We start from the raw sequence: 12,980 nt of genomic DNA on the forward strand, positions 1-12,980 counted from the left end.
TGATTAGCTTTTCAGAGCATTCACATACGGTTGGCGCCGGTGGCGACACCTACAACGTGCTGACATGAGGAAAGTTTCCAACCGATTTATCATACACAAACAGCAGTTGACCAGCGTTGCCAGGTGAAACGTTGTTGTGATGCCTCGTGTAAGGAGGAGAAATGTGTACCATCACGTTTCCGACTTTGATAAAGGTAGGATTGCAGCCTATCGCGATTGCGGTTGATCGTATCGCGACATTTCTGCTCGCGTTGGTCGGGATCCTATGACTGCTAGCAGTATATGGAATCGGTGGGTTCGGGAGGGTACTACGGAACGCCGTGCTGGGTCTCAACGACCTCGTATCACTAGCAGTCGAGATGACAGGCATCTTATCCGCATGGCTGTAACGGATCGTGCAGCCACGTCTCGATTCCTGAGTCAACAGATAGGGACGTTTGCAGGACAACAATCATCTGCACGAACAGTTCGACGACGTTTGCAGCAGCATGGACCATCAGCAAAGAGACCATGGCTGCGGTTACCCTTGACGCTGGATTACAGACAGGAGCGCCTGTGACGGCGTACTCAACGACGAACCTGAGTGCACGAATGGCATAACGTCATTTTTTCGGATGATTCCAGGTTCTGTTTACAGCATCATGATGGTCGCATTCGTGTTGGCGACATCGCGGTGAACGCACATTGGAAGAGTGTATTCGTCATCGCCATACTGGCGTATCACCCGGCGTGATGGTATGGGGTGCCATTGGTTACACGTCTCGGTCACCTATTGTTCGCATTGACGCCACTTTGAACAATGGACGTTACCTTTCAGATGTGTTACGACCCGTGGCTCTACCCTTCATTCGATTCCAGTGAAACCCTACATTTCAGCAGGATAATGCACGACCGCATGTTTCAGGTCCTGTACTGGCCTTTCTGGATACAGAAAATGTTCGACTGCTGCCCTGGCCAGCACATTCTCCAGATCTCTCACCAATTGAAAACGTCTGGTCAATGGTGGCCGAGCAACTGGCTCGTCACAATACGCCAGTCACTACTCTTGATGAACTGTGGTATCGTGTTGAAGCTGCATGGGCAGCTGTACCTGTACACGCCATCCAAGCTCTGTTTGACTCAATGCCCAGGCGTCTCAAGGCCGTTATTACGGCCGGAGGTGGTTGTTCTGGGTACTGATTTCTCAGGATCTATGCACCCAAATTGCGTGAAAAAGTAATGACATGTCAGTCCTAGTATAATATATTTGTCCAATGAATACCCATTTATCATCTGCATTTCTTCTTGGTGTAGCAATTTTAATGGCCAGTAGTGTAATATATGTAGTATGAAACGCAAGAAGAGGTCGCGTTGCGTGGCCACCTCACTCCTCTTAACTTTCTCTTGTGGGGTACATCAAAAGCATCTTGTTCGCCACACCAGTTCCCGACGAAGAACCACTTCTGGAAAGGATACTTGCACCGTTTGACAAGGTACGTGCGTTGCCTGGTGTTCTTGGTGGAGTGCTCCAGAATTGTCTGTGAAGATGTTGTGCCTGTAGTGAATATCGTGGTCGCAATTTGAACATCTTCTGTAACGTACAACATCACAGTACACTATCTTTCCTGAACCTAAGGTAAGTGTGCGTTGGATATCCTTCCTGATCCTGGCTCAGGATTACGTGCAAGTCCTCGAGTTTCTTTTTCAAAGTCTTCCTATTTCAACTCCTCTAGCAGTTCCTTCAAATTATGCACAATTTTTGGAATCAACCTGAACAGTCGATATCATAATGAATAACGATAACTGACGTTGGTGAAAATATGTAATAATAGAAGCAAAAACTGTTTCAGTAAGTATGAGTCTGGAAATAACGGTCTGCTAGATTTTTGAGAATGACATCGTAAGTCCCCACTAACATGAGGATGAAATATTGTCCTAGTTAGTACACAGATACACTGAGGTGATAAAAGTCATGGAATACCTCGCAATATCATCTAGAACCTCCTTTTGACCGGCGTAGTGCAGCAGCTGGACGTGACATGGACTCAACAAATTGTTGGAAATCCGCTATTGAAATTTTGAACCATGCTGCCTATATAGCTGTCCATAATTGTGAAAGTGTTGACGGCGCAAAATTTTGTGCATGAACTGAGTTCTTGATTATATCCCTTTCGCCCTGCGTAGTGCATCAACTCGACGTGGCTTAGACTCAACAAGTCGTTGGCGGAAGTTTTGAACCCTGCTGCCTTTAAATCCGTCCACAGTTGCGAAGTTGTTGCTCGTACTGGATTTTTCGCACTAGCTGACCCCTAAACTAAGTCCCATAAACGTTCGATGGGATCTGACTCTGATGCTCTAAGTGGCCTGAACGTTCTTCAAATCAGTTGCGAACAATTGTGGCCCATTGACATGATGCATTGAAGATGAAGTCCATAAATGGCTACAAATGGTCTCCAAGTAAACGATCATAACTATTTCCAGTTAATAATCGGTTCAGTTGGACCAGAGGACCCAGTCCACCCCACTAAACACCGCCCCCACCATTAGGGAGCCACCACCAGCTTGCACAATGCCCTGTTGAAAACGTGGGTCCATGCCGTCATAGGATCTACGCCAGGTCTAACCCTGCTGCTAGCTCTTACCAAATGAAATCAGGATTAATTCGACCAGGGTCCAACCGATATGGTCACGAGCCCAGGAAAGGCGCAGCAGGGGATGTCATGGAATTAGCAAAGGCACTCGCATCGATTGTCTATTACCATAGCCCATTAGCACCAAATTTCGCCTCACTGTCCTAATGCATACTTTCGTCGTAAGTCCCACATTGATTTCTGTGATCATTTCACTCAGTGTTGCTAGTCTGACAGAACCGACAACACTACGCAAACGCTGCTGTTCTCGGTCGTTAAGTTAAGGCCGTTGGCCATTGCTATATCTGAGGTGAGAGGTAATATCTGAAATACTGTATTATAGGCACACTCTTGACACTGTGGATCTCGGGATATTGAATTCCCTAACGCTAATTAATATAAATTGTATTACAGCGTCAGCTTGTGCTATCTGTGCAGACAGATAATGCGCCAAGTGCAAACTGATGCAAAAAAGAAGTCAGATGCATCAGATGTTTTTCAAAATGGCTCTGAGCACTATGGGACTTAACATCTGAGGTCATCAGTCCCCTAGAACTTAGACCTACTTAAACCTAACTAACCTAAGGACATCACACACATCCATGCCCGAGGCAGGATTCGAACCTGCGACCGTAGCGGTCGCGCGGTTCCAAACTGAAGCGCCTAGAACAGCTCGGCCACCAACGGCCGGCAGATGTTTTTCATGCAAAAACATTACGAGAATATCACAGAGGTTATACTGTCTATAACATCTGAGGTCTTGGGAGGTAACGGATTCATTTTTCCTAATTTTTTAATGTCCTACTACAATACCAGTCTCGGCCAAGAATTAGGGTTAACTCGTGTCAAACAGTCGTTCAGTCTGTGTACTTGCCATTTCCTGTTTTCAGTCAGAGCTCATGATTAAATTCATGTTGAAGCTTCCTAACCGCCAACTGCAATAAATTGAGTTAATTTGACATTCTCCTTCATTTAGTAATCAGGTGATACCCAAGGCATCAATTTTATATGTTCATTAGGGCCACCCTTTTCAAATTAATTTCATTCGTTGCGCGCAGTTCATTTAAATTACGTTTAAATTACGTGAGCCTATGGAATTATAATGCACAAAATAGCCACGTAACTAAGAGAACCTGGCCATCAAGAACAACTGACCCGAATCTTCTAGATTTTTCGGCGTGGCGTAAAACGTCAAGTGCATATTGTTGAAGAACTGCAGAAAGGAACTGCACAGTCCTGAACGGATCCGAGGATGTTTGGAATAATTTTCATCTCTCTGAGGAGAAGAGAGCAGTTCAAATGGTTCAGAGCACTATGCGACTTAACTTCTGAGGTCATCAGTCGCCTAGAACAGAACTAATTAAACCTAACTAACCTAAGGACATCACACACATCCATGCCCCAGGCAGCGCCTAGAACCGCACGGCCACTTCGGCCGGCGAAGAGAGCAGTATTGCATCCAAATGTGGAACACCTCTTTTGTCATGCAGAAGTTCTGAAGTGGCACTATGTTTCTTTTTAAGGTAGGCCATAGTGGAGTTTGAGACCAATTAGATGAGGAGTGGATCGAAAAGATCACATTTCAAACACATTTGTACCAACTACAAAGTTCTTTCATACTGGAAGTGGCAGCCCGAAACAACAAAATCGCTATCCGTACTGGGACGTCTCTGCTTCTGTTGTCCTACCTTTTCACACCCTTTTCTCACGTGTAAGTGCCGCTAATTATGATACGACCGGTATACTGAAGAAACCACAGTATAGCGCACCGTGCAGAGTAGTTAATATCAATATTAGCCCCCTCTTATTCCATTTGCCTATGAAGCAAGGGAATATTACACTGTATATGATTCAAAACCCACTCTCCTAAGTACTTCTCGAGTTACAACGGATATGCGTTGAACCCGACAGAACTGGTGCACCTCGAATATGTGGTCTGTACATTTTCACAAATGGGCTGTACGAGAACTATAACTTTTTGGAGATGATTTCCAGCTAAGTTCCCTTAATATACCAGTTACGGTCGTAACAGCGCATCTCTGATTTTTCTTCTACGTCTGCTGTCTGGCCTATTCGACAAGTACGCCAAGTTATGTAGCGACATTCTTACACAAGGTGCTCTGCAGTGGTGGAAATCAGTATAAAGATATGGATGTTGTAGGGAAATTAACACGGGACTAGTTGTGCACAGTCGATATGCAGTTGTATGAGATACAGTATACCGACGAATGTAGTCAAATGGTATCGCGTTTGATGTCAGTAAAATGGTTCAAATGGCTCTGAGCACTATGGGACCAAACTTCTGAGGTCATCAGTCCCTAGAACTTAGACCTACTTAAACCTAACTAACCTAAGGACATCACACACATCCATGCTCGAGGCAGGATTCGAACCTGCGACCGTAGCGGTCGCGCGGTTCCAGAGTGTAGCGCCTAGAGCCCCTCGGCCACCCCGGCCGGCGATGTCAGTAATACAGTATACAACAAGACATCGGCGATTTAGTTGGCAGAGAGTGGAACTTGGTTTAAGGACAGTCGGTTATGTGCGGTGTTACTGTGTGCGTACGTAGTGACACCATTAATGACAGTGCCTGTTGTGTAAATAAATCATGATTGTGACAGTTCCACGCGGAAACGGTTGTCATGTGATGAAACAGCAAAACTCGGTGTGAACAGAGAAACATGACTCTATAATCGTCAAATCGCCGAGAAGTTGAGCTATTGAAGTACAGCGATTGATAATTTCGTTAGAGTGGGCGCAGTATATGGGCAGAACGGAAAATACGGACAAAGTAGAAAATTATCTGAGACATCGAAACAGTTACTTTTGCTCAAACCAAGGACCACAAAGCGTTATTATTCCCAGCTTGTTGTTGATTTAGCCGGCCAGTGTGGCCACGCGGTTAAAGGCGCTTCAGTCTGGAACCGCGCGACCGCTACGGTCGCAGGTTCGAATCCTGCCTCGGGCATGGATGTGTGTGATGTCCTTAGGTTAGTTAGGTTTAAGTAGTTCTAAGTTCTAGGGGACTGATGACCTCAGATATTAAGTCCCATAGTGCTCAGAGCCATTTGAACCAATTTTTGTTGTTGATTTACAGTTGCCAGTAACTGTCAGAGGTGTATGGCAAATGTTAAATGAGAAACATGTTGTATGCAACATACGACTGCAGAAACCAGTTCTAACATCTAAACATAAACAGGCTAGATTGGAGTTTGCCGAAAAACATATGTCATGGACTTCAGAATGGGATCAAGTGATCTCAGAGATGAAAATGGCTCTGAGTACTATGGGACTTAACTTCTAAGGTCATCAGTCCCCTAGAACTTAGAACTACTTAAACCTAACTAACTTAAGGACATCACAAACATCCATGCCCGTGGCAGGATTCGAACCTGCGACCGTAGCAGTCGCGCGGTTCCGGACTGAGCGCCTAGAGCCGCTAGACCACCGCAGCCGGCGATATCAGAGATGAGAAGGAGTTTAATTTAGATGAGCCTCATGGATTTCAATATTATTAGCATGATCTTTTCAACAAGAAATGCATCTTTGCATAATTCCGCAATAACTAAAAGGCGGTTTGAAGATAAAGATATCGTTGTCTCGCCCTTGCTTGCACGTTGCCCGGATTTGAACCCCATGGAGTACAGTGTTTATCGCAATGGAAGGCAGTTTGCCGGCCGTAGTGGCCGTGCGGTTAAAGGCGCTGCAGTCTGGAACCGCCAGACCGCTACGGTCGCAGGTTCGAATCCTGCCTCGGGCATGGATGTTTGTGATGTCCTTAGGTTAGTTAGGTTTAACTAGTTCTAAGTTCTAGGGGACTAATGACCTCAGCAGTTGAGTCCCATAGTGCTCAGAGCCATTTTTTGAAGGCAGTTTGTGGCTGTATGAGTGCTGAAGAGAGCCATACGAGGCGGGGAGGAGGGGAGGGGGAAATTTCACTGCAAGAACTACCAATACCAACAAAATCAAAGCCGAAGAGAATTTTTGAGTAATTAGGAAGAACGGAGGTTCGGCAAAATATACTAACAACGCAATAAAACATAAGAACAGTGAGTGCCTTGAGCCGGCCGCGGTGGCCGTGCGGTTCTGGCGCTGCAGTCCGGAACCGCGGGACTGCTACGGTCGCAGGTTCGAATCCTGCCTCGGGCATGGGTGTGTGTGATGTCCTTAGGTTAGTTAGGTTTAAGTAGTTCTAAGTTCTAGGGGACTTATAACCTAAGATGTTGAGTCCCATAGTGCTCAGAGCCATTTGAAAGTGAGTGCCTTGATACCAATTTCCATCCAGTATATGCAAACGCCTTATTTTGTTACTCTTGTTGTGAAAGAAACTATATAATTGCTTCATGATTCTTTGACTTATACGAATCTACTGCTTTCATAATAAATTCCATACATGTATGCTTCAGAGACTGCACTATACTTTCGTAGAAATGCTGCCTTTGTGCTGATTTCCACTACTGTAGCGTCTTGTATCCTATCACCTTAACAGATTTACTGCACTTTTCCAATCTAAGAAGTAAAAGTCTAACTCCGTCGTCAGGTCCAGAGGTGGGACGACTACCCGATGCTTGCCGGCTGTCGTGTCATCATACGTCTTATGACATCACTTGGGAGGGTATGAAGGTACACGGGGGCAGCACACAGATCTTCAGTCGTCCTCATGAGGCTCAGTACAAGGAAAATGCCTGGCAGACCGTGAGATGAATGAGGGTGATTCATGCCAGACTATAATCATAATGAATACTACACCTGTAAATGGCATTTTTAATGAAAACACTTCCACCGCAGGCTAAACGTTTGGGGCAACTAACATTGCGGACAGCGGCTTCAAGTTTGTAATGTAATGCACTGTAATGAATGTAGGATGAGTAAAAGAAGGGATTTGTCAAAGCACACACAAAGGCACATTCATACTAACAAACCACGCAGAAAGCAGAATAGAAAACGCAAGTATAATTTCTTACACATAACTTATGCGGATTGGGCCAGAGAGTAACTAGTTCTACCGGTCTGCCACGTGGTCGGCAACGTGGATAGAAATATACGGAAAAATCAGGAATAAAAGCAATTTGGCACACAGTATGAAATTTAGGTTGACCAGTGAACTTGAATAAATGATAATATTTGGTTGAAGGCTCACGTGTCGAGAACGCACTTGCTCTAACTGAAGTAACAAGCACAATCTAAAACATACAACTCGCGAAAGATATTCGTGTTAAACAAAATCACACACGCAGACAATTATTAAAAGGTCACACAGTAAGTGTAGGTGAATTAGCAGAGCTGAAAGCTCAGTAGACCACACGAGAAGCACGTGGTTGCTATCACCTCCTCGCACGCTACAAGAAAAACGAAACTCGAAAATGAAACAAAATCGAACGACAGATAAAGGATTTTAACACGAAAATACAGCAGACACATAACACATTCACACATAAGAGATATTAATAAATATGATAGCATTCGCTAACTGAAAAAATTTTACAGTATAATTTGCAATGCTTGCACTTAAAAGAAACGCATTAGAATCTCAAAGTGAACTAAGTCTTACACATTCCAACTTCCTAACGTTCACTTACTGGAGATGACCTGAAACGACAACTTCACTTACAGCGGCCCCCGAGTACAGTGCTCTACGCTATCTGACAGAGATCCACAGGTAGCAGCGGAAATGGTCAGAGAAAATGCGCCCCAACAATAGTTGCTGACCAATTCCACTAATGTATCTTTGTCCCTGCAGAATTCTGCTGAGACTCTACATAAAGTCTGGCTAAACTATCACTACCATTCAAGGAACCTGTGCCTATGAATCAAAGTACATGGAAGCATCGTACACAGACACTCAGGCGCTCTCTCTAGCAGGGAAAAATAGCAAAATGAACACAAAAGTATAGCATGGGACACAGAAATATAGCATGGATACATAGTAAACGTGGTTATACTACTACATATACACTTAATAGGCCTAGAAGTGTGTCAAACATAAAATATAAATTGAGATATCACAAGACCTGAATATTAAAGTGCTACTGTGGCTGTCTAATGAAACGCTCTGTCGTGCATCTTTCCCGCAGACCAAGAGCAGAGTTGCATCGACGATTAGAGCTACAGAAGTCAGCTCAACAGAACCAGTGGAACGTCTCACATAGTGATGTTTCAGTAAGAAGCATATTATATTTCCATTACTTTATGTAAGGCGCATGAACTGATTTTTCGCTTTGGTTTCTTACGTTTCACATCCACCGAACGAAACTGCGACCGAACCTAAGTCCCTCCCGCATTAAGTAAAAACGGTCCGCAAAGTTGGCCTTTGTATGAACACGCTGTGCGAGTCTGCGAAAGCGATAATATTGGGACATCATTAATTTGTTGTTACAAAACTGAAATGAAATGATTCCTATTATTTATAATTAGTTTTTTAGATGTTTTTCTGATACCATCATAAACAGCTGTATTTGAGATTATGATATACCGCTGTTGCAACTAATATTAAAACCTGCCGTGCGGGGTAGCCGCGCGGTCTAGGGCTCCTTGCCACAGTTCGCGCGGGTTATCCCGTCGGAGGTTTGCGTCCTCCCTCCGACATGAGTGTGTGTGTTGTCCTTCGCGTAAGTTAGTTTATGTTAGATTAGGTAGTGTGTAAGACTAGGGACCGATGACCTCAGCAGTTTGGTCCCATAGGAACTTACCACAAATTTCCAAAAATATTAAAACTTAATTCGTTATAAGTGATATAATTTATTCAGAGCCAAAATAAGATATTTCATGAAATGTGCGAGCGTAAGGGTTGTGGGCTCCGTGACATATAAAAGTTTGGACAGACCTGGAGGCGTGCTCGGGCAGCGGTAAGGCGACCACTCGCGTTAGGCGGGAAATACGGGTTTGAATCCCTGTCGGGCACAAATTTTCATGTGTCGGAAACGGTTGACTTCAATCCGGATTCGCAAAACGTGATTTCATTTCGTAATATTTACCGCAGATGTAATCGTGAGAACAGCGTTTGTTCCTTCAGACATTCATGCATGTCTGAAGGACGTTGCAATGTGTACAGACACTGTATAAACACAGACATTGTAACCATCAGTAATGTATTTCCTGAAAATGTATATACATAGTTCTGAGAAGAAGTGAGCCTGTTTTGAGATTTTGATTTGTAGCTATCTTGAAATTATTTTTTGCTTCAAATGATCATGCAGAAGGATGAAGGCAGAAATATTCTAAATGTTCGCCGTCTTTTAATCGATAATAAGATCTAATGAGTGATGTTATTAAAATAATTATCAACGTCGTTCCCTGTGTAGATGCACCAAATCGAGTACGACCAATTAGCTAAATGACTTTCGAAATTGAAATCTATTAAAGGAAACGGTTTTTGAAACAATTGTTGACGAACCCATATTTATTCAGTATTACTAGCTAATTTCGCCCTGCAGCATCATCTGAACCTAGGAAACTCTCAATTCTGTCTACCTAAGAAGTACGCAAAAAATTGGTTGACAATGGTTCAACTTTTTGGGTGAGAAAATAGAAGAAACTCTTCTTACATTTGTAATAGTTAACTATTTCGTCTCATTTCTTCACTTTCACCTGCATTCTTTCTCTTTTTAAATTTTATTTATCACACCGAACAAGATAAATAAGGGACAGATTGCTCTACATACGTTTAAAAATTTCCAAGCCAACTAAGTACAGGAAAGGAAAACCAAGACGAAAATTTTTAATATTTTTGCAACTCACCTCTTCTAATCCCCACTCTATACCTAAGGGTGTCCGCCTGCTTAGCTGGGTGGTAACATGTTCGCCTCCCATGCAAGCCGACCCGGGTTCCAATCCCGGCCGAGTTGGAGATTTTCTCCGCTCGGAGACTGGGTGTTGTGTTATTATCATTTCATCCTCATCACCGGCGCGCGGTTGCTCATTATGTATGGTATCGACAGAAATAAGACTTGCACTTTGGGGGCCGAACTCCGCCAGATGGAGCCTCCCGGCCAACAATGCCATACACTCATTTTCTTCACCTATGGGTAGCTCCGTATCTAATTTTACATATAACACAAATAATGAGCCGTGTACATAAAAAATTTAGCCAATGGCCTTGCCACGGTTGTAACACCGGTCCCCGTCAGATCACCGAAGTTAAGCGCTGTTGGGCTGGGCTAATACTTCGACGGGTGACCATCTGGTCTGCCAAGCGCTATTGGCAACGGAGTGCACTCCGCCCTTGTGAGGCAAACTGAGGAGCTACTTGATTGAAGAGTAGCGGCTCCGGTCTCGGAAATTGACATAAGAGCGGGAGAGCGGTGTGCTGACTACATGCTCCTCCATATCCGCATCCAGTGACGCCTATGGGCTGAGGATGACACGGCGGCCGGTCAGTACCGTTGGGCCTTCATAGGCTGTTCGGGAGGAGTTTAGTTTCTTACATAAAAAATTAGGTTGAAATCGTTCCAGACGTTGCTGGGCTATGCTTTTACGTCACCCACTTTTTTTCTATTGGAGGAAGATAGTTCTTATTCCTCCCACAGTACTTCTTTCCATATACACTCCTGGAAATTGAAATAAGAACACCGTGAATTCATTGTCCCAGGAAGGGGAAACTTTATTGACACATTCCTGGGGTCAGATACATCACATGATCACACTGACAGAACCACAGGCACATAGACACAGGCAACAGAGCATACACAATGTCAGCACTAGTACAGTGTATATCCACCTTTCGCAGCAATGCAGGCTGCTATTCTCCCATGGAGACGATCGTAGAGATGCTGGATGTAGTCCTGTGGAACGGCTTGCCATGCCATTTCCACCTGGCGCCTCAGGTGGACCAGCGTTCGTGCTGGACGTGCAGACCGCGTGAGACGACGCTTCATCCAGTCCCAAACATGCTCAATGGGGGACAGATCCGGAGATCTTGCTGGCCAGGGTAGTTGACTTACACCTTCTAGAGCACGTTGGGTGGCACGGGATACATGCGGACGTGCATTGTCCTGTTGGAACAGCAAGTTCCCTTGCCGGTCTAGGAATGGTAGAACGATGGGTTCGATGACGGTTTGGATGTACCGTGCACTATTCAGTGTTCCCTCGACGATCACCAGTGGTGTACGGCCAGTGTAGGAGATCGCTCCCCACACCATGATGCCGGGTGTTGGCCCTGTGTGCCTCGGTCGTATGCAGTCCTGATTGTGGCGCTCACCTGCACGGCGCCAAACACGCATACGACCATCATTGGCACCAAGGCAGAAGCGACTCTCATCGCTGAAGACGACACGTCTCCATTCGTCCCTCCATTCACGCCTGTCGCGACACCACTGGAGGCGGGCTGCACGATGTTGGGGCGTGAGCGGAAGACGGCCTAACGGTGTGCGGGACCGTAGCCCAGCTTCATGGAGACGGTTGCGAATGGTCCTCGCCGATACCCCAGGAGCAACAGTGTCCCTAATTTGCTGGGATGTGGCGGTGCGGTCCCCTACGGCACTGCGTAGGATCCTACGGTCTTGGCGTGCATCCGTGCGTCGCTGCGGTCCGGTCCCAGGTCGACGGGCACGTGCACCTTCCGCCGACCACTGGCGACAACATCGATGTACTGTGGAGACCTCACGCCCCACGTGTTGAGCAATTCGGCGGTACGTCCACCCGGCCTCCCGCATGCCCACTATACGCCCTCGCTCAAAGTCCGTCAACTGCACATATGGTTCACGTCCACGCTGTCGCGGCATGCTACCAGTGCTAAAGACTGCGATGGAGCTCCGTATGGCACGGCAAACTGGCTGACACTGACGGCGGCGGTGCACAAATGCTGCGCAGCTAGCGCCATTCGACGGCCAACACCGCGGTTCCTGGTGTGTCCGCTGTGCCGTGCGTGTGATCATTGCTTGTACAGCCCTCTCGCAGTGTCCGGAGCAAGTATGGTGGGTCTGACACACCGGTGTCAATGTGTTCTTTTTTCCATTTCCAGGAGTGTAATAAATGACATGTGTACCAAGCCTGAACAATTACTGCCAAACGATTTCGGGAAAGGTTTTGTCTTCACGTGCGCTAGAATTTCTTTTAGGCATCTTCTTCGAGAAGAGACCAGTTTCCTCTACGTTGAGTATGGTTTGGCTGATGTAGCCACCGTCTTCCGTCATTGCCTTGAGTCTCTCTGGATAAAGCGACGGAGCTCCTTATCAGCGCTTGCCGCCTTTCCGTTTTCTGTAACGGTATGCCAGTTACAACGACTTTCAAATCGACTAAACCAGCCGCTATTAGCTTTAAACATTTCATCTTTGACCGCCTCCCTAGCTTCTTCCAACCTCTCAAAAACCGTTAGCTTGAGGACACAGAGTGTTCCGATTAGGAGGACAATTTTTCACTCTTACTTATCAAACC

The 12,980-nt window shown here is 45.6% G+C and overlaps 1 pseudogene; it reads left to right on the forward strand.

Moving 5' to 3' along the window:
* Positions 1 to 10,694: 10,694 nt before the first annotated feature.
* Positions 10,695 to 10,812, forward strand: LOC126102515 (5S ribosomal RNA; annotated as a pseudogene).
* Positions 10,813 to 12,980: the final 2,168 nt, after the last annotated feature.

Source organism: Schistocerca cancellata, chromosome 9 (assembly GCF_023864275.1).
Source record: "Schistocerca cancellata isolate TAMUIC-IGC-003103 chromosome 9, iqSchCanc2.1, whole genome shotgun sequence".
Classification (NCBI taxonomy): domain Eukaryota; kingdom Metazoa; phylum Arthropoda; class Insecta; order Orthoptera; family Acrididae; genus Schistocerca; species Schistocerca cancellata.